The sequence below is a fragment of the Macaca nemestrina genome, chromosome 1 (assembly GCF_043159975.1).
Source record: "Macaca nemestrina isolate mMacNem1 chromosome 1, mMacNem.hap1, whole genome shotgun sequence".
NCBI classification, from domain to species: domain Eukaryota; kingdom Metazoa; phylum Chordata; class Mammalia; order Primates; family Cercopithecidae; genus Macaca; species Macaca nemestrina.
The window spans coordinates 176097072-176123062 of record NC_092125.1 but is presented as its reverse complement, the minus strand read 5'-3'; the positions used below and the strand labels follow the sequence as shown (position 1 = coordinate 176123062).

At 44.0% G+C, this 25991-nt stretch overlaps 1 protein-coding gene and 1 long non-coding RNA gene across 12 annotated transcripts in view; one reads left to right on the top strand and one right to left on the bottom strand.

The window, feature by feature from the left end:
* LOC105495139 (DAB adaptor protein 1) overlaps positions 1 to 25991 on the bottom strand; it is a 1257833-nt gene that overhangs the window by 529207 nt on the left and 702635 nt on the right. The gene's annotated exons all lie outside the window — the stretch shown is intronic.
* On the top strand, positions 9042 to 11172 carry LOC139362064 (uncharacterized). The gene is made up of 2 exons (XR_011620355.1): positions 9042 to 9253; positions 10525 to 11172. It is a non-coding gene; the product is annotated as an uncharacterized lncRNA (long non-coding RNA).

Genomic DNA, 25991 nt, shown 5'->3' with positions numbered 1-25991 from the left:
ATACAAAAATACAGAGAAGCTGAAATTGAAAGAATGAAAAGCTATACAACGCAAACACTAAACAAAATATATTGTGACTATATTAATACCTGATACAATAGATTTCAAGGCAAATAATATTACTAGAGGTAAAGACAAGCAACTTACAATAATAATTAAAGAAAAGATCAATTCATCAGGAAACTGTAACAATCTGAAACATATGTGTACTTAATAGCAAAACCAGACAAATCATGGAGTCCAAGATATTGTTCCCTTGCAAAACCCAACCACCAAAAATAGTATCATAAGCTTCATTTGTAATTGTAACTCTCACTCCTCCTTGTTGTTTTTTAGCTGAGAGATAAAAATAATTCTATAGATCAATGTTTGTGTACCTCTAGCTTCATTTACCCATGTCTCTTTCTGGGAAAGAGATAAACAAATATCTATTCATTCAATACACATTTATCAGGTGCTTACTAGATATATGAGTATACAAACCTCTATTTTGTGCTATGCTCTGTGATGGGTGGTAGGAAATCAGTGAGTAACTAACACAGCCCCTTATGATTAAAGCATCCATAGACTAGCTGAGAATCCAGAGTAAATACATGCTATTACACCCTGAGATGCATGCAATAATGGGAGGACATGTGCAAATATTTTGATGCAAATTTTTAGGAAAGCATACTATATGGGTCCTATGAAGCCAAAGGTATTACTGTTAAAATTTACTTTCAAAGAATCTCATTGCTATCTTTGATATGACAGCCTCTCTGGGTCTCAGTGTCATGTACTAAAGGAAGAGCTTGGGAGGCTATGTTCCTTTTTCTCTATCCTTACTACGTGCAGTATGTAAATTGTGACATACCATTTCCCTCGAGGATTCATGTTCCATATCATTGTGTTAGGCACGTGAACCAATAAGGATTGTATGGGCAGAACATATGCCATCTGCATGTTTAAGGAAACAAATTTGTGGATATCTAACTTACAATGGAATCCAGTAGGATCTTGTATTCTTTAATACATGATCTAATGTAATGGCATTAAATTAAATATGATATTTGTGGAGAGACATTCAGTTAATCTTCTCTGCTGGAAAAACAGTCCACACATGACTAGAAGGAGAGAGACAAAATATTACTTGGGGAAACAAGCAATTATATCATGAAGAGAGGGAAAGAAAAACAAATTTTATTTCTTCATTCAATCTCCTGATTTTTATCCAATGAATGACTTTCTTGGCAAACAATGACACACAGAATGTTCATTAAGAGAGCCTGGCAGCTTGCGCTTGAATTCTTTTCAAATGTTTAGTGTGCTGCAGTCCAATTAAATGATACAGGAAGGCATTAAAAAGCATGGAATAATACCACAGAGAGTGCCCTGGTAACAGGAAACAACAAAGACCGGAACCAGGGGCCCAGGTTCAAGGCTAGGCTCCTCTCTCTTGATGAGCAGAGGACCTTTTGTTTGTGTTGGCCAATATTGTCAAATCAGTCACTCCAAACCCAGTAAGTGAGGTGATGAGAGACTTACTTTTGATTTAAGTACCAGGCAAATCAAGTACCAGTGTCAGGCCTCTGAGCCCAAGCTAAGACATCATATTCTCTTTGACTTGCAGGTATACATCCAGATGGCCTGAAGCAAGTCAAGAATCACAAAAGAAATGAAAATGGCCAGTTCCTGCCTTAACTGATGACATTCCACCATTGTGATTTGTTCCTGCCCCACCTTACCTGAGCGATTAACCTTGTGAAATTCCCTCTCCTGGCTCAGAAGCTCCCCCACTGAGCACCTTGTGACCCCGCCCCGGCCCACAAGAGAAACACCCCCTTTGACTGTAATTTTCCACTACCCACACAAATCCTATAAAACTGCCCCACCCCTATCTTCCTTGCTGACTCTCTTTTCGGAATCAGCCCGCCTGCACCCAGGCGATTAAAAAGCTTTATTGCTCACATGAAGCCTGTTTGGTGGTCTCTTCACAGGGACACGTGTGACAACCAGGACTATGCAAAACACATTCTTGGCCAAAAGATGTTCTAGGTGAACAAGGAAGAGATGTAATCAGAAAAACAGGAGGGATGAAATAAAAGTGTAGACCAGTAAGGGAGCTGAGGTGCCATGGTATGAACAAATTGAAGAAGAATGAATGAAAATTAAAATTAAATAAAGCAGAGAGGGAGGGAGGGCAACTTCAGGAAAGAGCAGGTGGAATGATCGAAAGCCAATGGTGTGCTGGTAAAATTTAACAACCAGCTCTGTGAGAAAATCCAAAGTCATTATTTGTAGCATTTGCTTATTTCTGTGGTATAAATAATCCCAACGTGGCTGATGCCACGCTACCAACAAGGATGTCACTAAATATGGAGCTGGAAAGAGATATGCAATAGTAGCACACCATTATAAAGCATGTCTACTGGCTACCTATTTACAATAGATGTAAATAACTTCAAGTGCATAAGTGGTAGTGAAGTAACCAGGAGGTGATGGATGTATTTGGAGTATTAATTACCTTTGTTTTCAATATAAGTGTTGTTTCATATAATTTAATTTTTAACAAAGGCTGTTAAACAGGCTTCCAAAATTCCCGATAATTTAACATTTGGGCTCTTAGAAACCATCTAGGTTTAAACTGAATTCAGTTTAAACTGAAGACTGGTAAGCTATCAGGTAACATTTGACCCTTAGCAGTTAGGTTTGCATCTCTGGACTTAGGGACAGGGTTGGGGGGAGGAGTGATAATGGTGTTGGTGTGGAGATTCTCAAAGGAGCGGAAGTATTACTCTGCTGCCTTATGGTACAGCATGACTTTTTTAATGAAGAGCCTGTAGGCTCTTCATTCATTCATTCATTCTTCCAGATTCTGACTCCAGTAAGTTAGATTACATGTCCTTTCTCTTTATGGCCTTATGTCATTGTATATATCGTGATCTGGCATTTTTCACACTGTACTCTAATTTGGTTTATCTTTCCCATTTGGAAGCCATCTGAGGGCAGAGCCTGCAAGGAGCCTTATCTTTGCTTACCATGTGACTGGTCTAAAGCAAAGCATTCACAGATAATTTTTGAATGAATAAGTCACTACCGTAACTTGCTTCTATCCTGTTTGTGATAGGCATCAGTAAGAGATTTTCTATTTACTCCATCTTGCAGGATGTGTTAAGCATATCAGAGTGAGAGGACCATGGGCTTTGGAATCAAATAGCTCTTGCTGAAATGCAAGCTTCTTGACTCTGGGACTCAACTTCTGGGAGACTCATTTAAAGGGCAGTCCACCTTGTAGAGTTGTGAGAGAAAATTAAGACAGCACACGTAAAAGTGTCTAGCAAGAGAATAACAACAGCTATAGTAGTTAACATTTATTAAATGTTAACTATGTACCACTCATTGCTATAACCACTTTATATGTATTAACTCATTTAATAACCCATAGTAACACTAGTAGGCAATATCTACCATTAGCCCCATTTGACAGAAAGGAAACTGAGACCCGATGATGACTTATAACTTGCCAAAAAGGTACACACAGTTCACGAGGGACACTGCTGAAGTTCTGAACCAGGTTCTCTCACTCCAGAGACGAAGTTCTCTTTCATCATATCAAAATGCTTTTACCCAGAGGATAAATAAATGTCCAAAGGCCTATAATAGGATGATACATATCACCATACCACCTGCCTCCCAAACATCTTGTCAGTGTGAAACTGCCAACCTCTGTCCAATCTGTACTGCAGTTCCATTGTCCTCACCATATTTCAGAAGTCAGATTTCTTTCCTTATGTCCAAACCTCCACTTTCACTATGCTTCTCACTGAGATCCTGTGGATTCTTATATAGAACCTATGCTCTTACAACACCTGGCATAATATTTTATGAATGAAAGCATTAAAGTTTAATGATTTTTTTTTTTTTTACTTTTTAATGCTTTCCCAAAAAATTTAGATGACTTAAAACATTTACAGTAAAATAGTGATAAAACAAAGTGAGGTGGCTGAAACAAGAAATATGTGACTAGAAACAGAAAACAGAAATAGAAAATTTATAACAGGTAAATATATATATGTATATATGTGTGCACACATGAATCGTAAGGGTTCTGTGATTGTTGTGGTTGAACTTCAAAAAAACTATCTACCTACTACCTACCATTCAGCTTCCTTGCAGCCAAAAAAAAAAAAAAAGGCATGTACGACTTTAAAAAAAAATTCTAATTATCAGTTTAAAAAGGAGGAGAAAAGAAATCCCTAGAGATCCTCTGGTGGATGAAATTTTATAATTTTGTATATGGAGCAGGGACAGGAGAAAAGATCATCTTAAAAATTAGCACTAGAGTAAACACAGCTTCAGATATGATTCTAATCTCATGACCCTTGTGATAAATGTCAAAGGATTTGAGGAATATCAACATAAAATTAGGGGAACCAATTCTATTGTAAATATTGAAGACACTAGCCAGTCCACCTTTGCTTCAAAGTAGAAGCATATGAAAGGAGCTGGGCACATTCCTCAGCCCCGGGCTCAAAACTCCCTGAGCCTAGCACAAACACATCCCATCCTCCCATCCCACCACCATATATCTCTCAAACTCCCTGAGCCCAGTACAAACACCACCTGGAAAGTCTCCGATAAGGAGACAGCCGTTCAAGGTTACTGAAAGCGCAGGAGCCAAAAGAATTTCTTTGTTCCCCTACAACTTTCGGGCTATAAAAAGCAAACGCTCGCATTGTTCGGGGCCCTCTTGTATACTGTGTAAAGGAGGGACCAGGTTCGAACTTGTAGTAAAGATCCTTGCCGCTTGGCTTTGACTCTGGACTCTGGTGGTCTTCTTTGGGGAACAAACAGTCTGGGCATAACATCTGGGGGCTCGTCCGGGATTCCCCAAGCCCACCAGACCCCTGGTCAACGGATCTGCAGAGATCGATCTACTGATAGGTGAGCTGGCTCGTCTCCGTTTGTCTGTCTGTGTCTGTCTGTGTCTGTGTGTCTGTTCTGAATCTGAATCTGTGACTCGCGAGGTCTGAAACTGAGGCTGGCACAGTCCTGGCGGACACGCTATAGGACGGCCAGTGGAGACCGGTGGGAGACGTCCCCTGGCTCTCTTCTGATTTAAATTGCGATCTGAGTTGCCGGGAGCGTGTTCGCGATCCAGGCAACAGCTGAATCTGACCCCGGTCCCCGGGTGCGCGCCTGCAGTCTGAATCTGACCCCGGTCCCCGGGTGCGCGCCTGCAGTCTGAATCTGACCCCGGTCCCCGGGTGCGCGCCTGCAGTCTGAATCTGACCCCGGTCCCCGGGTGCGCGCCTGCAGTCTGAATCTGACCCCGGTCCCCGGGTGCGCGCCTGCAGTCTGAATCTGACCCCGGTCCCCGGGTGCGCGCCTGCAGTCTGAATCTGACCCCGGTCCCCGGGTGCGCGCCTGCAGTCTGAATCTGACCCCGGTCCCCGGGTGCGCGCCTGCAGTCTGAATCTGACCCCAGTCCCCGGGCTCCCGGCTTACGGCGCCACGCTCCCGGCCCCGGTCCCCCGGGCTCCCGGCTTCCGGCGCCGCGCTCCCGGCCCGGTCCCGGGGCTCCCGGCTTCCAGCGCCACACTTCCAGCCCCGGTCCCCGGGCTCCTGGCTTCCGGCGCCGCGCGCCCGGCTAGCTATCAATAATAAGTCAGATCAGGTTTCCTCTATTGGGATTCTAACCCACATTCCTTTACAGGAAAGGACTACAAATCGTTACAGGATGGGCAATACCCAGAGTACTCCTCTATCTCTCCTTACAAATAATTTCAAAGAAGTTAGAGCAAGGGGCCATGATCTTGGTATGGAAATCAGGAAAGGAAAGCTAATTACTCTGTGTCGCTCAGAGTGGCCTGCCTTTGATGTGGGGTGGCCACCCGAAGGGACCTTCCGACTTGCTGTCATCACTAGGGTAAAATCCAAGATTTTCCTACCTGGACATGCGGGCCACTTAGACCAAATCCCATACATCCTCATATGGCAGGACCTTGTTGAAAACCCGCCTCCTTGGCTGTCCCCTTTCCAATTAGCCTCTGAACCCTCTAAGGCACTGGTTGCTCAACCACTAAAAACCAAGCAACCAACTGCCCCCTCCCATCCTGTTCTACCTGATAGCGGGGACCCACTGTTCACAGAACCCCCTCCGTACCCCTCCGGGCCCCAGGTCCCGGCCCCTCGGGCTGAGTCGCGGGAGAGAGCAGGCGGAGAGGAGGCGGCCGCCACTCACGGGCCTGCTGAAAGAGAAAGTAACTTTGAGGGGCCGGTGGGGCGGACGCGAGGGCGCACTTCGCGGACTAGCCCCCCCCAGCCGCCTGACTCCACGGTGGCTTTACCCCTCCGGGAAATAGGACCCCCAGATGACACAGGAATCCCCAGGCTCCAGTACTGGCCATTCTCCACCAGTGATCTGTATAACTGGAAGACTCAGAGTGCTCGGTTTTCAGACAACCCCAAAGATTTACTGTCTTTACTGGATAGTGTCATGTTCACCCACCAGCCCACTTGGGACGATTGTCAGCAGCTCCTCCGAATCTTGTTTACCACGGAAGAGTGAGAGAGAATACAGGTAGAAGCTAGAAAGCTGGTCCCGGGGGACGACGGTCAACCGACTGCCAACCCCGACCTCATAAACGCGACCTTTCCTCTGACCAGGCCGGCATGGGACTACAACACGGCAGAAGGTAGGGGACGGCTACGCCTTTATCGCCAGACTCTAATGGCAGGTCTCCGGGCAGCTGCTCGCAAGCCCACTAATTTGGCTAAAGTATATTCTATTTTGCAAGAAAAGACAGAGAGCCCAGCCACCTACTTAGAAAGATTAATGGAAGCTTTTAGACAGTACACCCCCATAGATCCAGAGGCTCCAGGAAGTCAGGCAGCTATTGTAATGTCATTCGTAAATCAGGCAGCCCCAGATATTAAAAGAAAACTCCAGAAATTAGAAGACTTAGAAGGAAAGCGGATTCAGGACCTCCTTCAGATAGCCCAGCGGGTTTACAATAACAGAGATACTCCAGAAGAAAGGCAATTTAAGGCCACTGAAAAAATGACCAAGGTCCTGGCAGCAGTAGTACAGAAAGAGCATCTACAGCCAGAGTATACCCAACCCAGGCGGCCCCCCAGGCATGATAATCTGAAAAAAGACCAATGTGCCTACTGCAAGGAGGCTGGCCACTGGGTAAGAGACTGCCCCAAAAAGAAACAACGAGGACAGGGACCCCCTAGGTCTACACCCGTACTAGTCACTCAAGATGAAGACTAGGGAAGACGGGGTTCGGATCCCCTCCCCGAACCTAGGGTAACTTTGCAAGTGGAGGGGTCCCCAGTCCAGTTCTTGGTCGATACGGGAGCACAGCACTCAGTCTTAGTTAAAACTAATGGAAAATTATCCTCCAAGTCCTCGTGGGTACAAGGGGCCACAGGAGTTAAGAAATACCCATGGACAACACAAAGAACAGTAAACCTCGGAGCCAAGAATGTAACCCATTCTTTCCTGGTTATCCCTGAGAGCCCCTGTCCCCTATTAGGGAGAGACCTGCTAACTAAAATGGGAGCAAAGATCCATTTCCTCCCTGAGGGGCCCATCGTGACCAACTCTCACAATCAACCCGTGTCCGTCCTAACTATAACCCTAGAAGATGAGTACCGGCTCCACCAGGAGCAACCGGCCCCTGACCAGGACATAGCAACCTGGCTCCAGCAATATCCAGAAGCTTGGGCGGAAACGGGGGGCTTAGGACTAGCAAAACACCGTCCTGCTTTATTTGTTGAACTTAAACCTGGGGCAGACCCCGTGCAGGTACGCCAATACCCGATGCCCCTAGAGGCCAAGAAAGGAATTGCCCCGCATATCCGCCGGCTCCTTGACCAAGGAATCCTCTGCTCATGTCACTCCCCCTGGAATACTCCATTGTTGCCAGTACGAAAACCTAATAGTGGAGAATACAGACCTGTACAAGACTTAAGAGAAATCAATAAGAGGGTTGTGGACATACATCCAACTGTGCCTAACCCATATACCCTCCTAAGCACCCTAAACCCTAAACATCAATGGTACACTGTTTTAGATTTAAAAGATGCTTTCTTCAGTTTGCCTTTAGCCCCTCAGAGCCAAAAGCTCTTCGCCTTCGAGTGGAATGACCCTGATAGAGGCATAAGTGGCCAACTGACATGGACCAGACTGCCGCAAGGATTCAAAAACTCTCCTACCCTGTTCGATGAGGCCCTCCATGAAGACCTGGGTGAGTACCGACGCAAACACCCTGAAATAACCTTACTACAGTATGTTGATGACCTCCTGATTGCTGCTGAGACCCAAGAAGCTTGCATCCAAGGGACCAAAGGTCTCTTACAAGCTCTGGGAAATCTAGGATACCGAGCCTCAGCAAAGAAAGCTCAAATCTGTAAATCAGAGGTAACATACCTAGGATACCTGCTTAAAGAAGGGCAGCGCTGGTTAACAGACGCCCGAAAACAAACTGTTCTGCAGATCCCCAGGCCGCAATCCACCCGACAAGTGAGGGAATTCCTGGGGTCAGCGGGGTTTTGCAGACTATGGATACTTGGGTTCGCAGAACTGGCTAAACCCTTATATCAGGCAACACGGGGGCAGCAGCCATTTAAGTGGACAGACGAAGCCGAGTCGGCTTTCCAACAGATTAAAACTGCCCTACTCTCCGCGCCTGCACTGGGACTACCTGATGTTACCAAGCCCTTCCACTTATACGTAGATGAAAATAAAGGTATCGCTAAGGCAGTAATAACTCAAAACTTAGGCCCCTGGCAGAGGCCAGTTGCCTACCTGTCAAAGAAGTTAGACCCAGTGGCTGCCGGGTGGCCCCCTTGTCTCCGAATGATTGCAGCCACGGCTCTGATGGTGCAGGATGCTGATAAGCTTGTCATGGGGCAAGAATTGCGGGTCGTTACCCCACATGCCATCGAAGGTGTACTCAAACAGCCACCTAATCGATGGATGAGTAACGCCCGACTCACCCACTACCAAGGACTACTACTAAATCCTCTCAGGATAACTTTCCTACCCCCAACGACCTTAAACCCTGCCTCGCTGCTGCCCAACCCGGACCTGGACGCCCCACTCCATGACTGCACCGAGATACTAGCTCAGGTGCACGGAGTTCGAGAAGACCTGCAGGATCGCCCACTTCCTGACGCCGACCTCGTCTGGTTCACTGATGGGAGCAGCTTCATGCATCAGGGCCAGAGGTACGCTGGAGCGGCAGTGACTTCAGAGACTAAGGTAATCTGGGCGGAACCCCTGCCCCCGGGGACATCGGCCCAGAAGGCCGAATTGATAGCGCTCACCCAAGCTCTTACCTTAGGGGCGGGGAAAAAGCTGACGGTATATACAGACAGCCGATATGCTTTTGCAACAGCGCATATACATGGGGCCATTTACAGGGAGCGGGGGTTACTAACGGCTGAAGGAAAAGAAATAAAAAACAAGCAAGAAATCCTAGCCCTGCTAACAGCCCTATGGAGGCCAGAAAAGTTAGCCATTGTGCATTGCCCAGGGCATCAGAAACTAACTACTCCAACTGCTCAAGGCAACTTTCTAGCAGACCAAACTGCAAGAAAGGTGGCGAAGGCTCCCAGCCAACTCCTTGCACTCCAGCTCCCTGACCCGGGCCCCCGGGACTTGCCATATTTCCCTGATTATTCAGAACAAGATCTCCAGTGGATTGACAAGCTTCCCCTGAAACAGATCCAGAATGGGTGGTGGACTGATACTAATGACCAAACTATCCTACCAGAAAAATTAGGACAACAAGTGTTAGAACACATCCACCGAACCACCCACCTGGGTGCTCGGCGGATGATAGACCTGATCAGACGCTCTAAGCTCAAATTCAGACATACAGCCGAGATGGCCAGCAACATCGTGACAAATTGCAAAGTCTGCCAGCTTAACAACGCCTACCCCCAATCCCAGGCTGCAACGGGAACAAGGCTCAGGGGAACCAGGCCCGGTATCTACTGGGAAGTAGATTTTACTGAGATAAAGCCAGGAAAATACGGGTATCGGTACTTACTTGTCTTTGTAGATACTTTTTCAGGGTGGACTGAAGCATTCCCCACCAAGAAAGAGACTGCTCAGGTTGTAGCAAAAAAAAATCCTGGAAGATATCCTCCCCAGGTATGGCTTCCCCGTCCAGATAGGGTCAGATAATGGGCCGGCCTTCGTCGCTAAGGTAAGTCAGGATTTGGCTTCCATCCTTGGGGCAAATTGGAAACTACATTGCGCTTACAGGCCCCAGAGTTCAGGACAGGTAGAGAGAATGAATCGGACCTTAAAAGAGACCTTAACTAAATTGACTATGGAGACTGGCGCTAATTGGGTGGTCCTTCTCCCCTACGCTCTGTTCCGGGCCCATAACACCCCTTACAGACTGGGCCTTACTCCTTATGAAATTATGTATGGCAGACCCCCACCCTTAGTTCCCGGCCTAAAAGATGATCTGCTCAAGTCCGAAACAGAAAATGTCTCTGAACTCTTGTTTTCCCTACAAGCCTTGCAGAAAATTCATCAAGAAATCTGGCCCAAGCTGAAGGAACTATATGAGACCGGTCCCCCGCCGACACCCCATCCGTACCAGCCGGGAGACTGGGTCCTGGTCAAGCGACACCGACAAGAGACCCTAGAACCCAGGTGGAAAGGACCACTCCAGGTACTCCTAACCACACCCACCGCCCTGAAGGTAGAAGGCATCGCATCGTGGATCCACTACACCCACGTCAAGCCAGTGGACCCAACCTCCGATCTTCTGGGACCAATCACGGCGGCGGCTGAAGCACCGGACACGTGGACTGTGGACAGAGCTAGGAACAACCCCTTAAAACTCACCCTGCGCCGGCAGCATAGCTCACTGCAAACATGCAGTTAGGTAGTCTAACCCTAACGTTAGTCGCCCTAGTGGCCGCTGGAGAAATCACAAAACCAGCTCATAATCCCTTTGTCTGGAGATTCTGGCTTTATGAAAACCGAACCCACCCTGGGCAACCTCATAAGCCCGGAAAATTATTGGCCAGTGCTGATTGCCCTTCCTCAGGGTGCAACAGCCCAATTCTACTAAATTTTACTGGTTTTCAAATAGCCAAACCTATGACACCAATAATATGCTTTGAGTTTGATCAGACTAAATACAATTGTAAACACTATTGGTGGCACCAAAATGCTGGCTGTCCTTATAACTATTGTAACATCCACAGACCCCGTTATTGGGGAGAGAGAAAACAGTTAGACCCTAAATGGCCCTTCTATCGTAGACGGGATAGAGACTTTCCATATACATGGATAGTTAGAGACCCCTGGAACTCCTGCTGGACCACACCTCAACATGGGGCTGTATACTACTCCCCCTCCTCCTCATGGCCTAGCAGTCACCTCTATCTGTGGCGAGGCCTAGTGCAAGTACTGCCCCTGGTCCACGGGAATATCCAACGACAGGAAAACAGACTAACACAAGACTTACGTCCTTTCTCCTGGTTAAAGTTATTACAAGAAGGACTAGAACTTGCTAACCTTATAGGACTTCATAGCCTGTCTGGCTGCTTCCTGTGCGCCACTCTAGGGCGTCCACCGCTAACAGCTGTCCCTCTGCCATGGGGACCCTCTACCTTTGCCCAAGCTAACAACCTCCGAAACCACTCGTATGCTCCTATCCTGAACGTGCCCCTATACCTAAACCCCAGTCAGGAGAAGTTTCCCTACTGTTTCTCAGGAACCAATTCCAGCCTCTGCAGCATCACTGCAACGCCCCCTAATATCACCTTAAGGGCTCCATCAGGCATATTCTTCTGGTGTAATGGAACCTTATCTAAAAACCTACCTAGTCCTTCTGTTAATAACCTACTGTGTCTCCCTGTCACATTAGTTCCCCGGTTGACTCTACTAACTGCTGGCGAGTTCCTAGGGTATACCGGTAACTGGACTAGTGCTGTTATTCACCCAGACCCTAGACCAAGACCTGCACGAGCCATATTTCTCCCCCTCATTGCAGGAATCTCCCTCACCGCATCCTTCATTGCGGCCGGACTGGTGGGGGGAGCCCTAAGTCACACCCTCATAGAAAGTAACAAGTTATACCAACAATTTGCCGTTGCTATGGAGGAGTCGGCTGAGTCCCTTGCCTCCCTTCAGCGGCAGCTCACGTCCCTAGCTCAGGTAACCTTGCAAAACCGGAGGGCCCTAGACCTACTCACTGCAGAAAAAGGTGGTACATGTATATTTCTAAAAGAAGACTGTTGTTTCTACATAAATGAATCAGGACTTGTAGAGGACCGGGTCCAACAGTTATGCAAGTTAAGCACTGAAGCAAAAACACGGCAGTTTGCTTCAGCTGCAGACCAATGGTGGAATTCCTCTATGTTTTCTCTGTTAGCCCCCTTCCTTGGACCCCTGCTAAGTCTACTATTTCTGCTTACCATAGGACCTTGTGTTGTTGACAGAATTTTACAATTTGTTAGGGAGAGATTTGACACCGTACAACTCATGGTCCTCAGAGCCCAATACCAACCTGTAAATGCTGAAACAGAATCAGACTTATAAGACCCAAGATTGGCTCTAAAGATACCTAAAAAGAAGGGGGGAATGAAAGGAGCTGGGCACATTCCTCAGCCCCGGGCTCAAAACTCCCTGAGCCTAGCACAAACACATCCCATCCTCCCATCCCACCACCATATATCTCTCAAACTCCCTGAGCCCAGTACAAACACCACCTGGAAAGTCTCCGATAAGGAGACAGCCGTTCAAGGTTACTGAAAGCGCAGGAGCCAAAAGAATTTCTTTGTTCCCCTACAACTTTCGGGCTATAAAAAGCAAACGCTCGCATTGTTCGGGGCCCTCTTGTATACTGTGTAAAGGAGGGACCAGGTTCGAACTTGTAGTAAAGATCCTTGCCACTTGGCTTTGACTCTGGACTCTGGTGGTCTTCTTTGGGGAACAAACAGTCTGGGCATAACACATAAAGAATATCTCAGTCCTGAATACCTCTACATTGTTACATTACTCCGGCTTGATACCTTATTTTGAGATGGAAAAGAAGATCTAATGCTCTCCCTGTCTTCATGGTCAAACCATTCATTCTGCAATAATGCCCAGATTTGGGTAATATAATTATCCAGGAGTGCTCTGAAATGAAATTATAGGACTGGACTGGGTTGGAGTTTCAATGCAGACTTCAGAAGAAGTGGCTCTGCGCTGAAAATTACTTGCCGCCCTTTGCAATGGTGGCAGTTAAATAACTCAAGAAGAGGTCCCTCGGAGAAAAATCAATACACACCAAATTGCAAAAATGTGGATGCAATTTGTGGGGAAAGTGGATTTGATGTCAGTCTGTGTTGGCTGCCAGCATGAAGACACTCTCAAGGTAGATTAAAGCCTGTTGCAGCTCTTCCTTCCAAGTGCTGGGCTGGTCTCTTCCTTGTCCTGCAGATCCCATTGACTTTTCAGCTCAACCCTGCTCCAGGCTATGGGATCAATTGGGCCCTGAGGAGGGAGCCCTGTTGTGGCTTCAGCCATACTTGGCCATAGGCATCACACCCTCCCGGTTCATAAGAGAAAGCTCATGCTGTGAAGTAGTAGGAACATTTTCCTTGTGTTTTGCCTTACGTCTTGGCTCTAAGAACAGGAGTCCTGTTGTGTTCCTCGTTTAGGAACCTCCCCACCAGTCTCTAGGAGAAGGCTTTGCTTGCCCTTGCTCTCCTACTAGTGCCATGTGCTAGTGGAATCAGCCTTTGAAAAGTGTAAATGAGATAATATGTCTGTCTTCTGAAACTTCGCAAAGGCCTCTCGTATTGAGAGGATACCTTGGACTCTGTAAGGTCTTGTGTGACCTGGATCATCGCTGTGCTGCAAAATCATGTTACAAAAACTCTTTTCATTCAGGCTTTACAGAGTCTTCTCATTTTCTGTAATAATCCCAGATGCTGCCACAGGTATTTGCATCAACTGTGTTATCTGCCTGAAATGCTCGTCGCAAAGCCTCCTGCACAGCTAGCTCCTTTATATCCTCAGGCTTCATCTTAAGGGTATCTCCGAAGCCAAGCCTTTCCTGACCACCTTTTCTAAAGTAGCACTCCTCCCTTGTAATTTCTGCCACTGCATTAATTTCCTAACCTCAAGCTGCAATAATTGTATTTAATTGTGTCCACATTTATTATCTATCTTTCCTACAACAATATAAATAACATGAGGGCAGGGAAAATATCTACTTTTTCACAGCTGTATTCCCAGTGCCTAGCATTGTATCTAGGTCATAACAAGTGAAAAATATATTTTTGTAGAATGAATGAATGAATCATGAACTAATGAATGATTTAGTACCCTGCAGCTACCTGCCTAGTTGCCTGAAGTTACCATTTGTAGAATCTATTGTCTTAATAGGATTCTACTGTTATATTTTGTTGGACATTCTTGATAACACTCAGCCATAGTGCTACCCATTGTCTACATCAATGTTTTTTCAAGCTTTTCAGGGTGCAGTGGATTTAAAATGCAATCTTACGATGAAATCCGAAAGATAAAACTGGTGAAAATGGGTATGCGCGAATGAAAGGACTCAAGCTTCCCTTTGCTGCCTTTGGATATTTCTGAAAAACCTGGAGTCCTAGAGGCATGGCTTGGAAACCTGTAGCAGCAGTTGCTTTATCCACTCTATGGTTTGCTTTCCTGGCTAGACTTCTGTTTGCAAACAGCTAGGCCTGTCTTCTTCCTTTGATCAGCAAACATTAGCTCCACAGTAGACTGTGGTCTGACTTCAACTTCTCCTGCTGTGTTCCAGCACTGCCATTAATTGATCCATCTCCCACTAAATCACAAAATATATCATCCAGTCCCTGATTTGGAACAGTTGGTCACTGAACTTGATGGCAAGCCAGGGACAAATCCCTCAACTGATCCATGACAAACTTTGTGAGTCAGCTAGTGCCAAGAAAGCAGGACAGATTTCTGTAAAAGGATTTTGACAGATGGGATCATTCGAATCAGTGTTATTGTCTTAAAATGTATCTGATGCACCCACAGTGAGGCTTCTGAGGACCTTGACAGAATCTGAAGTTGAAATTGTACTGAAAAAGCATATGCTCAGCAGATTCCTAATGTCAGCAAAGTCTCTCCTCATTATTGCTCTGGTTCCCAACAAAAAGAGGCCCACTTAGTCAACCTGCCTGAGGCAGTATCTCAATAAACCAATAAACCTAATACATGTCCTAGAGGCCTTGGAGCTCTGACATCCGGGTTAAAAAAAAAAAAAAAAAATGAGTGAATTGGAAGTCCTTCCTACTTACTCTTAAAATCTGGTGGTAGGTCCATGAGACAAGAAAAAAAAAAAAAAAAAAAAAGGTTGAACTCTGTCTTCCTCTCCAAACTCCTTTCCAGCGTGGCTTACCTCTCCCTTTCTGCTGCCCCAGTCCCACTCCCCCCGCCAACCAGCCTAGTACATTGTTCTATCTCTCCGTGCTTCTGTTCCCGTGGTACCCATAGTTTGGAATGTAGAGACCCAGATCATGTCCCAAAGCATGGGGAATTGTGCCATGTCAGGCCTGGCACCAGATGCTGGGGATGCAGAGGTGAACAACAGACAGCCCTGCCCTTGGCAAGTGGTCTGGAGTTCAAGTGTGGTCTGGAGTTCTAAGTATCAAATTCCTATCAGATTTTAAAGACTTAGTATGAAAAAATGAGAATATAAAAAAGCTAAACAATAATTTTTAAATTAATCCTATGTTGAAATGATGTCAGATAGACTATGTTAGATAAAATACATTATTCAAATTAACTTTATTTCTTTTTATCTTTTAAATGTGGCTACTAGAGATTGTAGAATTAAACATGTGAGTCACATTATATTTTTACTGGACAGAGCTGCTCTAGCAGACTGGTTCCCAAACCTGCCTGGTCATCTGAACCACCTTCGGAGCTTTTCCAAAAGAGAGATTCCGGGTCTCAATTCTCTGGAAATTCTGAATTATTAGATTCAGAATTGAGGCTTCAGAGTCTATTTTTGGTGATGCTCTTCAGGCTATCCAATGGCTATGATCACCCCAGGCTGAGACAAGAGTCCACATATTACCTTGGGCTTTACTCTATTGCAGTGATACCAACACTCACTGTGTATCAAAATCACCTGGAGAGATTTTTTTTTTTTTAAGTTAGCCTTCCATCTTTAAGATCTGGATTCAATTTTAGGGAAAGAGCCCAAACATTTTTTTCAAAAAAGCTCCTAGGTGATTCTTAAGTGCAGCCTGGGATAGAAACCCCAGCGCTTGTCATATGCATTCTGGTTTCCATGCACAGGTACTTCTCTTCTTCATTAGACTATAAGTTCTTTGAAGGCATCTTCTTTGTCACCAAATCTTCTTTCTAACAATAGTGGTGTCTTAGTCTATTTTGTGTTGCTATAAGGAGCATCTGAGGCTGAGTAATTTATAAAGAGAAGAGTTTATTTGGCTCACAATTCTGCTGGCTGGAAGACTGGGCATCTGGTGAGGGCCTCTGGCTGCTTCCACTCGTAGTGGAAGGTGAAGGGAAGCTGGAGTGTGCAGAGATCATGTGGCGGGAGGGAAGGCTAGGGGGGCATGCGAGGCTTTTTTAAATAACCAGCTCTCATTGGAACTAAGAGTGAGAACTCACTCACCTTAAGGGAGGGCATTAATCTATCCATGAGGGATCTGCCCCAGTGACCTAAACACCTCCCACTGGCCCCACCTTCAACACTGGGATCAAATTTCAACATGAGGTTTGGAGGGGTCAAATGGCCAAACCATAGCAAGTGACTTCCGGCTTATGGCTGAAAGAAGAGATCACACTTCACTCCTCATAGTTTGACATTTTCTTAATGTTTTCCTGGCTTAAACTGGCTCCTGTTTCTACCTCTGGCTTTTATTGTGTTTATTCTTTGGCCCATGTACTTTTCCTGAGCAGCTAGCATTCCTAGCATCCTGCCAGAGGGCATAGAAGAACTGTTGGACACAGTTGAGGAGACTCAAGTTCCTCATCACATCCTGTAAGGTCTTCTACTTCTGGGATTGGGCCCTGCCTCCCTCCCTGGTCTTATTTCCTGCAAAACAAAAACTCCCTGGAATTTTGTCCAGCAGCAGGAAGAGTGCTCTCTCAGTTTATCATGATTGCTATCCACACCAATCCCTTTTACTCTGAAGGTTGAAGAAATGCAAGCTTTAGAAAAGAAAGACCTGGAGATGGAAGCTTGGAGTTGCATTTATCCTCAGCTACCTTCTCTACCTTGAGCCCAAGTACTATTACTCAGTACATGAGAACAGAGAGCAGGGTCCTCTGCCCTCCAGCCAGTTGTCAGAAGATCTATGTTTCAGGCCCATTGCTGCCACTGATGGCCTTGGGAGTTAAACTTCCCCTCTCTGTACTCACTTTACTCATCTATTATATCAGGAGGGCAGAGCAGCAAACAGAAGTTCTATATTCATTACCATTAAGACAATGAGATTCTTTTGAGCCCACTCACCCACACTACAACTCTCAAACCCTCCAGTCACAAAGACCTAAGGAGCATCTGCCATGTGCAGGCAATGAGTTGCATGCTTGGGATACAGCAGGGAACAAGGGGCAAAATGCTAAGAACTTGCTTCAAAATTGCAGCCTTAGCATTTCAATTGTGATACCTTCCTTCCTTTGAGAACCTTGCACACCTCCCTTCTCTTACGTTGCTCCCTCAGACCTCAGATAAGCTGTTCTCAAATATTCAAGGGATGCTTCAGTTTTCTTGGGATGCAGTGGGAAGAATCAATATCAGCTCAGCCAATGTAGACCAAGTATGTCTAATTAATGACCAGAATGCTGATTGTCTTCAAAAAATATTGTAGAATGAACATTTCATCATCCCATTGTTGCCTTGGGTGACTACATGAATTGGGAAAACAAACAAATGAATAACAATTACTGAGAAGCTTTAAAATAACACAATCTAAAATAGTAGGGGAGTGTGTTTTTCTAGATTTGAAGTACGGGATTCAATTGTAATACTGAAAGAATAAACTTGCTGATTCAAGCACTTATTTTATAAAGACTATTTCCTGCTACCATTCAAAGCTGTGGCAAAAATAATAATGTAGATTTCAAATTATTTTGAGTCACTGCATGTGTAATTGACAAGGAAGTGAGGAAGTGGGTATCTTTTGTTAACTAAGAAATTACCTTTCTTCTATAAATTCTCCAAGGATCCAGAGGACAGAATGCTTAGCCAAATAAATCTGATTGTAACAGAAACTTTTGAGCTACTTTGCAAAATTACTTGTTTTATTTTCTTCTGCCAAAGGGGGAAATCTACTTCTGAATGAATGAATGGGTAATTGAAAATATGATAGGATTACAGAAGACAATAAAAATAAATGTAATTTAAAATGGCCAAAGATCATCTCCAACTTGTACATAAATAATTGAAGCTACCTGAGGTGAGTAATGAGAGGAAAGTCTTTCTTCCTTACAGCAAACTTGGGCACACTGACAAGGTAGTCCAGAGCTTGCAGTGATGGGGAACGGTACTGCTGACATAAACCCAAATAGATGAGGGCCAGGCCTAATTAGTTTTCCAGCGCGAAGACTAATTAGTAAGGCTGTCCCTTAATAAATAGATGCCACATTTTGGTGGCCGTGCAAAACTAGGAGGCCCAAAGTGTTGACAAGAATAAGTGGAATGTACATGTCCTAGAGAGGGATTAGCACATTTATTGAATATCTACTATGGGCCAAGCTCTGGCCCATGATTTTTTAAAATTGTAGTATTACTTCCATCTACTCTTCTAAAGGCAGATTTAATTTTTTCCACTTTATGAACAACAGGTATATGAAAAAATGTTCAACATAACTAATCAATAGGGAAATGTGAATCAAAACCACAATATGATATCATCTTACCCCAGTTAGAATGGCTATTATCAAAGAGATAAAAAAATAACCAATGCCGGCAAGGATGTGGAGAAAAGGAACCTCTTATACACTGTTGGTGGGACTGTAAATTAGTACAACCACTATGGAAAACAGTATGGAGATCTCTCCAAAAACTAAAAATAGAACCACCATATGATCCAGCAATCCCACAACTAGTATTTATCCAAAGGAAAGCAAATCAGTATATCAAAGGGATACCTTCACTCCTGTGGTTATTGCAGCACTATTTACAATAGCAAATATCTGAAACCAACTTAGGTGTCCATCAATGGATGAATGGATACAGAAAATGTAGTATATTTACAAAGTGGAATACTACTTAGCCGTAAAAAAAGAATAAAATCCTGTCATTTGCAGCAACATGAATGGAACTGAGGCTCATTATGTTAAAGTTAAATAAGCCAAGCACAGAAAGACAAATATCATAAGTTCTCATTCATATACAGAAGATCATAAGCTGATCTCATGGTAGAAAGTAGCATGATAGTTACCAGAGGCCAGGAGGGGAATGTGTGTAGCGGGTAGGGGGAATGAAGACAGGTGGGTTGAGGGGTACAAACATACATTTAGACAGAAGGAAAAAGTCCTAATGTTCAATAACACAGTAGACTGAATATAGTTAACAACAATGTACTGTATATTTCAAAAATAGCTAGAAGAGGGGATTTGGAATGTTCCAACACAAAGAAATGATAAATGCTTGAGGTGATGAAGATCCAAAACACTCTGACTTGATCATGACACATTCTATGCATATATCAAAATATCACATGTGCCCCATAAACATGTACAAACATTATGTTTCAATAAAAATGTGAAAAATTCCTATTCTGTGGAAACTGAGGCTCAAAGAGGTTTAAACATATCTTTCTTCATAGTGCCAGTATAACAGAGGTGGCTTTCTGAGACCCACATCTAGGTTTGTAGAGCCTAAGGAAACACCCTGCTCCCCTCAACAATGCTTTTGTTTATGAGATATGTACTTAGTTTTTGAATATAAGCACTTTCATCAGGGAAAGAAGATGTAACAAATTGGGTTTTGGGTAGGCAAGATGAGGTGATATTTGGGTCTATGTTTGCTTTGGGCCTTAGAATAAAAACAAGGTAATTAACATTTGTTGAACCCAAAACTGGTATTAGGTACTATTTCAGATATTCCTAACAACCATAGTCCTACTAACTTGCCAACATGCCAACAGCACCAGTAGTCATTGTTAAATACTGCTATTTTCTGGCCTCAGCGAAGTAAAGTAACTTTCCTGAGGTTGCACAGCTCCTAAGGGGCAGAAATGGGTTTAAACTGCAGGGGACTGTGCAAGAGTGAACATGTGGAGATGGATCAGAGGACAGCCTAGGGTGGGGGAGGTTGTGTGCAAGGCACAGATGAATGGAAGTGTCCAGGGCATATTTGGGAAATATTCCCATTTTACTAATGAGTTAACTATGATCCAAAAAGGTAGAATCACTTGCCCAAATAGAAAAATGTATGTGATTAAGTAAGATAATTTCTGAGAAAGTGCCCAAGGCAGCAGCTAGCTCTCTGGGAGTATAATAAATGTTACACTTTTATTCATAAGTGTTATTTTTCTTCCTCCTGAAACCACTCAGTACACAGTCAGAACCAGGGCTTAAATCCAAGTTAAACCCAAAAGGAAATCCTTTTTGGACAGCATGGTGTGGATGGGTTTGGTTTATTCTGAGATTGTGCTGAGGAGCCTATTACCAGGCCTGGCAGTGGGCCACACCCCCCAGGATACCACCCAAAGATGTCAGGAAAGGAGACTTAGAAGGGTTGGAGGGGTGGGAATTGGGGGCAGGAAGTGAGCACGGTTAAAAGCATAAGGTCTATACTAGGTGGACCAAGACGGTGAAAACGAGGGCATTCCAAGCAGAGGGAACAGCACAGACCAAGAGTTCAATAGAGCTTAATGTATAAACAAAGGAGGTGCAGGGAGAGGCTGGAAAACTACATGGGAGTCAGGCCAGAGACCTTAGGTTTATCCAGGGTTAATTGCAACCATTAAGCAGTTCCTTAAGCAGGGCAAGCTAAGGATGCTCAGTTTTTCATTTTAAACATTCACCATGTTTAGGGTAAATATTCCTGTTCATAGGAGTCAGCCTCAAAGATGGCCCAAATGATGCCTGCTGCTCCTAGTGTTCATATTCTCATGTAATCCTCTCCCACAATGTATCAGGGTTGGTCTGTGTGACAACAGAATGTGGCAGAAGAGATGATGTATCATTTCTGAGATTAGGTAATAAAAAGCCCTGCAGCTTCCACCTCTGTCTGTGTCTCTCCCACTCTCAGATCACTTGCTCTGGGGGAAGCCAGTTGCCATGTTCTTGAGCAGCCTATGGAGAGCTTAATGTGAAGAGGAACTAGAGCCTTCTGCCAACAATTCTGGAAGTGAGCTTGGAGGCATATCCTTTAGCCTAGTCAAGCTTTCGGGTGACCGTAGCCCCAGCGAACATGCAAACCAAGAGATCCTAAAACAGAACCACCCAGCTAAACTGATCCTGGACTCCTAACCCTTAGTAATCATGTGAAATAATAAAGGATTGTTGTTAAGTTTCATGATTTTCTACATAAGAATAGATAATACACTGTCGAAGGGCAAGGAAACAGATTCAGGCAGATGAAATGGTTTAGGCAAAACCACATAGCTTAGTAAATGTCAGGCCCTGGTTTTGCTCTTCGGTCTGTCTGACTTCAAATCCACTCCTTCCCCCATGTCATGCTGTTTCTGCAATTCTCCTGAGTGATATACCAGAGATCAAGTTCTAAGCACAATCATGTCCATCCAACTCATTAGCAATGTCTTAGGTTCCTATTAGGGACTGAGCTATGCAGCAAGTGGTTACCCTTGTCATATCTTAGATAAACTAAACATTGTACTTGCCTTCCATCTTTTTATTAGACAAATGGGCATATAAAAAACAAACTGTAATAAAAGCTGATAATGTAAAATAGAGTAAACATGCAAAGGCCTGAGAAAATAATGAGAAAGTAGTAACTGACTCTGTCGGTTAAAGACTTAGAGAAGATTCCATGGGGAAGGTAAATTTGGACCTGGGCCAAGCAGAAAACGATTTGAATAGAAGGAATGGCATTGCTGAGCAGAGAAAACCATAGCAGCAAATAAATAGTACTACAAAACTAGCAAGCATATTTAGGAAATTGTTAATGCTTTTTATTGCAATAAAAAGAACATATAGCCAGATGTGGTGGCACACACTATAATGCCAGTACTTTGGGAGGCCAAGGCCAGAGGATTGATTGCTTGAGGCCAGGGTTCAAAACCAGCCTGGGCAACATACCAAGGCCCCATCTCTACAAAAAAATTTAAAAATTAGCCAGGCATGGTGGCTTGGACCTGTAGTCCTAGCTATTCAGGAGGCTGAGGTGGGAGGATCACCTGAGGTGAGAGCCTAGGAGTTTGAGGCTACAGTGAGCTCTGATCATATCACTATACTCCAGCCTGGGCAATACAGCAAGACTTCATCTCTAAAATTAAAATAAAAAGAACGAATACATACACTTACAGAACTGGAAGGATCCAACCATGAATGAGAATATGCATTTATGTCTGACTAAACACTCAGATTTGTGTGTGGCTAGTCACTGGCCTTAAGAATCAGATTAGCAATTCAACATTTTAATTCCTATGGCATCCCATTTTCATAATAGAACTGTAGGTGCTTTGCTAGTCACTTTCATACATATTATTTTATTTAGCTTGTGTAATTTGTTAATCCCTACTTTATAGATAAGAAGATTAAAGGCTAACAAAAGTTAAGTAATTTGCAAGGAGTTTTCCTACTAGTGATGACTGGGTTGGGTTGTCTGAGATCTCTGTACTTTCTGATACATACTTTGTCCTTCTAGATTATTGCAGTCACTCCCTAATTAGCCTCCAACTTTTATCCCACACTCTATTCCCACATAACAACCAGAGTGGTCCTTATAAAACATATGGCAGATGACTCCATGCCTGATATGGTTCAGATGTGTGTTCACCCAAATCTCACCTTGAATTGTAGTTCCCATAATCCCCATGTGTCATGGGAGGGTTCCAGTGGCAGGTAATTGAATCATGGCAGTGGTTACCCCTGTGCTGCTGTTTTCATGATAGTGAGTGAGTTCTCACAAGACCTGATGATTTTACAAGGGGCTTTTCCCTCTTTGCTAGGCACTTTTCCTTCCTGCCATCATGTGAAGAAGGATGTGTTTGCTTCCCTTTCCATTGTGATTATAAGTTTCCCCGAGGTGATTGTAAGTTTCCTGAGGCCTCCCCAGCCATGAGGAACTGTGAGTCAATTAAAATTTATAAATTACCCAGCCTTGGGCAGTTCTCTATAGCAGTGTGGGAACGAACTAATATAATGCCTCTCCTCAAATCTTCCAAGGTACTATCTTAGAATGAAATCCAAATCACCTCCTGTGGCCCACAGGGCCCTGTGTGACCTGACTCCTGGCTTCCTCTCTTATCCCATTCCTGGCTTTTTGTTTCCTCAGTCTCTAGGCCTGAACTGCACTGGCCTAGAATGTTTTTTTCCAGGTATCCACATGACTGTCATTCTACATTCATGTCTGCTTAAATGACAACTCACTGGAAGGCCTTCCCTGACTGCCCAATCTAATACAGATCACTGACCCAAGCCCCAGCACTCCAGTCCTTTTCTATCCTCCTAGTCTGCCTTATTTTTCTCTACCACACTATCTACCTCTCACAATATTCTTTTATTCCTTTACTAGTTTTTTAATCTGTGAGCTCCATCAGGGCAGGAGGCTTTGTCTGCATTGTTCACTGCTATTTAGAATGACTGATTTGTCTCAGTTTTCCTAGGGCTTTCTGGTCTTAGTACTAGAAGTTCCATGTCCTGGGAACTTCGCTCAGTCCTGGACAAAACAGAACAGTTGGTCAACCTATTGCTTTTCCCCCTTCAGATGTTGGGCTCAAGGCCCTGGTTCCTGGGTGACCCAGCCTGTCACACTATCATGTATGATACCCACTGAAGACAGAACAAGTAATGATAATAAGTCATCTAGTTACCTTCTCTGGAAACTTTCTTCAAGCCTTCCTTCCAATCAAAATTCATAGCTTCTTCCCCTTGGCTCCCACCTCATGTTATTAATTAATACCTTCATTTTACTATTAATTAATACCTTTGTTTTGCATTCTGGTTGGTTCTACTTGTCTCTCAGACATCCACTAGGACTGTACACTCCTGGAAGACAGGTGCTCCACTTTTGTGCCCCTCAAATACTTCGTAAATTATGGATGCTCAATAAATTTTTATTGAAATGAATATTTGTATAAACCTAGAGGAATACTCCAGAATAAAGATTTCATAATAAAGTCATTGTTCTCCATGAATAAAAATTACTCCTAAGAGTCCAGCTGGCAGAGGAGATGTGTTTCCAGGAGTGCTGGGATGCTTCAACATGAAAGGAATGGGCAAAGCTAAGAGCTGAGCAGAAGGGAGTATGAGTGTGTGTGTACGTGTGCGTGTGTGTGCATGTTTGTAGAAGTTGGGGGACAGATAATGGGGAGAGAAGAGAAGGCAATCAGCCCACGAAGCAGAAGTAGAAACACAGATGAGCAAAAGAGTCATGGAAACAAAGAAAGATCGAATAAATAATTCAAGACAGGTCCTAAGGCTCCTGGTTAAGGTGTTTGTTGAAGCATTGTGTATAAAACTAGCCACTTGAAAAATATCTAAAAGGAGAACATGTCTTAACATAGCAAGGTCCATCCTGGCTAACATGGTAAAACCCCATCTCTACTAAAAATACAAAAAAATTAGTCGGGTGTGGTGGCGGGCACCTGTAGTACCAGCTACTCAGGAGGCTGAGGCAGGAGAATGGTGTGAACCCAGGAGGTGGAGCTTGCAGTGAGCCGAGATCACGCCACTGCACTCCAGCCTGGGCGACAGAGTGAGACTCCATCTCAAAACAACAACAACAAAAACAAAAACATAGCAAGGTCTTCATCATGTATTTTAAGTAGAAAAAAGCAGGTGGTAAAATAAAATATGCAGTGTGATTTTGGCATCATGGTTAACACCACAGGCTCTGAAGCCTGACCATTTGAATCCCAGCTCAACCACTTGCTCACTGTTTGATCTTAGGCAAAGTACTTACTGTTTAAGCCTTAGTTTTTTTTTTTAATCTTTAAAATGAGAATAATAATAGTATCCCCTTTACAGGACGTTTTGAGAATTAATTGACTTGATACATGAGCAAACGCTTCATACTGTTAGAGCATTATCACCATATGGGCCTATAAGGGAGATGACAGTCACTCCCTGCATAATGTTTTCAGCCAGTGACAGACTGCACATAAAATGGTGGTTACACCTTATGGACTAGGTGTGAAGTGGGCTACACCATCTAGGTTTGTGCAACTACAGTCTGTAATGTTTACACAATGATGAAATCACCTAAGAACCCAGCGCATATCCCTGTCATCAAGTGATGCATGACTGTATATATGTGTCTACATATGCACATGGGCAGAATACAGAATGTAAGGATGTTAATAGTGATGGGAGATTATGGGTAATTAAAATTTTCTCCTTTATGCTTACCTGCAGGTTCAAATTTTCTCTATTTAAAATGTATTAATAGTATTTTTTAAATGAAAACAAAAATAAAACACAAAAAAAGGAACTGAGATGGGTATCAGGATTTGGAGTACAAAGCTAGGAAATGAAAAAACCAGAAGTGAGGCCAAGAGAAAAATAACAAAAGAAGGCAAGAGGGAGAGAGAGCAGTCAAGGCCAAGACCCCAGGCAACCAGTTATCTATGACTGGCTTCTTTGCTTACAATGAGATGGGTGACTACAGCTGAAAGGCATAGACAACAGTTACCCAACTGAAGTACTATCTTAAGAACATTAAGCATGTGTATTGGGTGAACTGGCTCAACAATCTTTTTATAATCTGGGTTAATTTTTTAAGTTTCTTTCTTTAAAAGAGTACCTAAAATTTAAAGCTTCTTTTAATTTGAATCTCTTTAGAAGAACTACTAAATTGAGATATTTAATTCTTCTAAAG